Here is a 5632-nt window from a genome sequence, read left to right on the forward strand (position 1 = left end):
CCGCCGGCACAGGCATTTGAACCAGAGGGCTGCCGCCCTATAGCTGTTAAGTAGTATACTTTAAAGCTAATTGTGGTGTGTGCCGGCTGGCAAAGGCAGGCCGGCACACATCCTCCTATACTGTACTAGTATTCTTCTGTATAGCATATACAGTAAGAAGAAAACTATAGTAAAAGTTTAGGTACAGCACTGTATCTTCTAACACTATTGTGTTTTCTTACACAGCCCTTTGCTGTTGCCCTCAGACAGGAAGCAGAGTTCTTCCCCGTCTATTATCCAGGATTTTTAAAATCATTGCCTAGGTGTGAGCTCCACCTGTTTCCTCTGGAAACCTTGCATTGGTTACTCTAGTAGAGATAAACCATTTTGATTTTATTATCTGGAAGGCTGCAACAATGGGTTGTGAGGGAAACACAAGTGTGTGTCTTTCATTTATGAATTGTTATGCTATACTATTGCATATCCAGTGATACATAGTTCACTTGATACTCATGGAAATTTCTTCTCTTTACAGGAGGACCCTCCGAAGTGCGGAAATGTTTTCTGCAATGTCCGCAGCAAGAACCTCTGCGGACATGAGTGTTGTAGGAGACACGCAGCATGCGCTGTCTCCAAGGATGATCTCCAGTATTGGGACCCCTCAGGTATGTACTGTATGCACTAACCTGATTACTGAGGCTTTTGATTCCCCTAGAACGGCGGAATCAAGGGATATAGCTAGGGAAAAGCTTCGTACTTGGGTAAGGGGCTTCAAGAAGAACACCTCTGGCCCTTATCTTCCAAGTGAGAAGATGAGGGCGTATCTTTTTCCCCAGGCATCAGCTGAGGCAGTGATTCCCCAGCCTCAAGAGGAGATCCTTCAAGATCAAGTCCAGGTGGACGAGGAAGTTGCAGATGCGATGCAAGACATCCAGTTATGTGACAGGATGTCTGACCTGGACGAACGTTTGGAAGAAGACCTCCTGGCAGAAGGTCAGGATCAAGTTCAAACCCCGGATGTCGTAGAGGATGAGGTCGACGAGGTGTCGGCTACTCCGGTTCAGATGCCGGAGCCTATCCCCTCAACATCGGCTGGCCTCCCAGTAGAACTGGGACAGGCCCTCTCTTCGATTGTTGGAATGATCCAACAAATGCAGAAGGAGAATCAGGAGAAGGCGGCTGCAATGGAACTGCGTATGCAGTCCCTGGCAGAATCACATGGGCCCCGGAAAAGGCTCAATGTGAAAGACCTTCCCATATGCTCAGATGCTAACCCATGGAGGTATGCTGAGCACATGCCGATGACGACTGGAAAGATCGTCATCTCGGATAAGCTGGGTTCAGTTCCCCTAGAGGAGGTAGAATTCTGGCCCAGCAAGGCATCATATCCGGACTGCTATGTCCGGCTGAGAAAAGAACCAGCTTCAAGGGAGGAGACAGAGCCGAAGGAGGTCATTGTTATGGACCCACGCTAAGGCTGAAGCCCTACTTTCATCCTCGATGAAAGAGAGGGGCTTCTCGAATTCGAAGGTAGCTGCATTGAGCAAGAAGCTCCCTTCGTTTGTGTCCTCTCCTGATAGAGCCTTCCCCTTTTTACAGAAAGGGTTTGCGGCTGTCCTAAAGGCAGTCGAGGCCGGCAAGCCTTGCCCCTCCCTGGAGGAGTGTAAACCCTTGTCGCTGGCTCTACCTATGGACCACAAAGACTGGAAGGATGTCCATCTGACATTCTCAGTGGGAAAGTTGGAGGCTGATATTGCCGGACGGCAATTCGGCGAGGACCTCCCCAAGCTGTCCGAATCTCTTTTACGAAGAGAGTTCGAGACAAAAGAAAGACTGGCTGCCTCAATGTCTCATCAGACTACTCTCGAGACGATGGCAAGTGACCCCAAGGGTCCATGAAATGTTCATGGTAGTGGCTAAGTCTCACTTAGCCACAGTGACGAAGGACCTTTATAGCTTCGTCAAGGCAAGGAGAGCTTGCAGGGAGTTCGTGTTCACCGGGGCTTCGGTGAGACACGAGCCAAGGAAGTTAATCTCCTCCAACATTTGGGGAAAAGACCTTTTCCCTACCGATGTGGTCAAAGAGGTTGTTGATAAGGCCGCCGTGGAGAATAGAAATCTTCTCCAGAAGTGGGGCCTGGCTATCAAAAGAAAATCTTCCCCGGATGAGGGTCCTCAACCAAAGAGGAAGAATATGAAGACTAGGCTACCATTTCGGCCAGCCAAGCCTTATAGACAGCAACAGCAACTGCAATTGCCTTTGCCTCCCAGTGCCCCCAGATGGTGGCACAAACCCCGACTGCCTTTCAGTGGGTACCTCAGGCTGTGCCAGGTCAGTCAACCACATTCGCCCCAACGTTCGAAGGACAGTCTTCTTCCTTTCGTGCAAAACCTAGAGGAGCAGCCAGAGGCTCGTCTAGGCGCCCCTCAAGGGGAAGGGGATTCAGAGGTGGTCGTGGTCAGGGAGGCAAGACCTCAGGACGGCAGTCCAAGTGAAATGATACCGGTAGGAGGGAGACTGATGAAATTTTGGGATCGCTGGACCTTCGATCCCTGGGCCCAAAGCCTACTCAAGAATGGACTGGGTTGGAGCTGGTACAGCACTCCACCCCCATGCCTTCGGTTTTTCCAACACTCCACCCCCATTTTGGAGGAGTACGTTCAAGAACTGTTGGAGAAAAATGTGATCCGAAAGGTGAAGTCCATCTAATTCCAAGGGAGGCTGTTTTGTGTTCCCAAGAAAGACTCGGAAAAGCTCAGAGTCATTCTGGACTTGTCACCACTCAACAAGTTCATAGTGAATTGCAAATTCAAGATGCTAACACTGCAACACATAAGGACCTTACTGCCCAAGAGGGCATACTCAGTCTCTATAGACTTGTCAGACGCCTATTGGCACATTCCAATCAGCCGTCGACTCTCCCCCTACCTAGGGTTCAGGCTACAACGGAAACTGTACGCCTTCAGAGCCATGCCATTCGGGCTAAACATAGCCCCAAGGATTTTCACGAAGCTTGCGAGCGCAGCTCTCAAACAATTACGCCTAAAGGGAATTCAGGTAGTAGCCTACCTGGACGACTGGCTGGTGTGGGGCAGCATCCGAGACCGAATGCTTGCAAGCTTCCAGTCAGGTGATCCAGTTCCTAGAGTACCTAGGCTTCAAGATCAACAAGAAAAAGTCTCGACTTTCTCCATCCCAAAAGTTCCAGTGGCTGGGAATCCACTGGGACCTTTTGTCACACAGTTTCTCCATCCCAATGAAGAAAAGGAAGGAGATAGTTTGCTTCAGTGACAGACCCAGTGCTAAGAGCACAGCTAAAGGATGCAACCGGAGTTTGGAGAAGGTATGCATCAAACGCGCGAAGAGACCTGAGAAGACCAGTGCCGCCTCGGCTACGTACTCTTCTCAGACCTTGGTCCCAAGCCAGACATCTAAAGAAGTCGGTTCTTCTTCAGCCACCTCCCCCGTCGATGACGATTCACTCAGACGCCTCAAAGGAGGGATGGGGAGGTCACTCTCATCGGAAAAAAGTCCAGGGGACTTGGTCCAAGCTATTCAGGACCTTTCATATAAACTTTCTAGAAGCTATGGCAGTGCTCCTTACCTTAAAGAAAGTCTCCCCGCGTCACTCGATCCACATAAGATTGGTGACAGACAGCGAGGTGGTTGTGAGATGCTTGAATCGACAAGGGTCGAGGTCACCACCTCTCAACCAAGTGATGTTAGCCATTTTCCGATTGGCGGAAAAGAAGAAGTGGTACCTGTCGGCAGTTCACCTTCAAGGAGTCCGCAATGTGACAGCGGACGCTCTATCCAGGTTCACACCGATAGAGTCGGAATGGTCCTTAGACGCAGGATCATTTTCCTTCATTCTGAATCAAGTCCCAGAACTGCAAATAGACCTCTTTGCGACGAAAGACAACAAGAAGTTGCCCCTGTACGTGTCCCCGTACGAGGACCCCTTAGCGGAAGCAGTGGACGCAATGTCCCTCGACTGGAACAGATGGTCCAGGATTTATCTGTTCCCTCCTCACAACCTTCTGTTGAGGGTCCTCAACAAACTGAGATCCTTCAAGGGGGGTAGCGGCAATAGTGGCCCACAAGTGGGCGAACAGTATGTGGTTCCCCTTGGCGTTGGAACTACAGATGAAGTTCGTGCCGCTACCACATCCAGTTCTGACCCAGCGAGTCCAGAAGTCGACTGTCTGCGCTTCATTACAGAAAACCCAGACCCTGCAGCTCATGATTTTCTCGCCCTAGCGGTGAGAAAGCGCTTCGGGCTTTCGAAAGCCAGCATAGACTTCCTAGAGGAATACAAGTGCAAATTGACTAGAAGGCAATATGAGTCATCTTGGAGAAAATGGGTGGCCTTTGTAAAGGCAAAGAATCCGCAGGAGATCTCAACAGATTTCTGCTTATCTTTCTTCATCCACCTCCATGGCCAAGGATTGGCAGCTAACACGATTTCAGTGTGTAAATCGGCTTTGATGAGACCCATTTTTATTTGCCTTCCAGATCGACCTAGGTAACGAGATCTTTAATAAAGTTCCGAAAGCCTGCGCTAGGCTCAGACCTTCAGCACCTCCAAAGCCCATCTCATGGTCTTTAGACAAAGTTCTTCATTTCGCCTCCTTGTTGAGCAATGAAGAATGTGCGTTAAAGGATTTGACGCAAAAAAGTTATTTTCCTATTTGCACTCGCGTCCGGGGCCAGGGTTAGTGAGATCGTAGCCCTCTCGAGAGAGGCAGGTCGTGTTCAGTTCCTGGATGGGGGGGAGCTGAACCTGTTTCCGGATCCTACGTTTCTCGCCAAGAACGAGTTACCCACCAACAGGTGGGGTCCCTGGAGAATCTGCCCTCTGAAAGAAGATGCATCTCTATGTCCAGTAGAATGCCTAAAGGTCTATCTTCGTAGAACTTCAGACTTCAAGGGTAGTCAACTATTCAGGGGAGAAACATCAGGCTCAAATTTATCTCTGAATCAACTCAGAGCGAAAATGACATATTTTATTCGCAGAGCGGATCCTGACAGTACACCCGCAGGTCACGATCCGAGGAAAGTTGCCTCATCCCTAAATTTCTTTAATTGTATGGATTTTGAACATCTCCGTTCATACACGGGCTGGAAGTCTTCCAGGGTGTTCTTTCGCCACTATGCGAAGCAAGTAGAGGAACTTAAGAGATCTGTGGTAGCAGTGGGTCGTGTAGTTAACCCTACTGTTTAACTCTGCGAGGAACAGTGGTCTTAATTGGGACGATTAAGTCCAGGGTGAGTGTGTAGGTACATACTGTACTACAAACTAAATAAGGGCACCAAGTGCCCATATAGACTGTTCCTTCTTTCAAAGGTGAACCTTGCATAAGTTCAGACATGTGTGCCAAGCGTTTCTAACGCTAATGTGATTGATTTGTAATACAGATTTTTTATGACTTGATACCTTGGTATCTCATTAAAGTGGTGTTTAATGGTTTTTCTTTCAGATAAACAAGTTCTGTTTACTATCATACTTATGCTTAAAGTTTTGGGTTACCCTCTTTTATATAAATATATATATTTGTTGTTAACCTGTCTGTTTATTATCTGTCAATAAACTTGTTCTTGAGAACCTTGCGTCTCTTTCACCTGTGTCAATTTATTGGTATAATTGAGCAT

This window comes from Palaemon carinicauda, chromosome 11, assembly GCF_036898095.1.
Source record: "Palaemon carinicauda isolate YSFRI2023 chromosome 11, ASM3689809v2, whole genome shotgun sequence".
Taxonomy (NCBI): domain Eukaryota; kingdom Metazoa; phylum Arthropoda; class Malacostraca; order Decapoda; family Palaemonidae; genus Palaemon; species Palaemon carinicauda.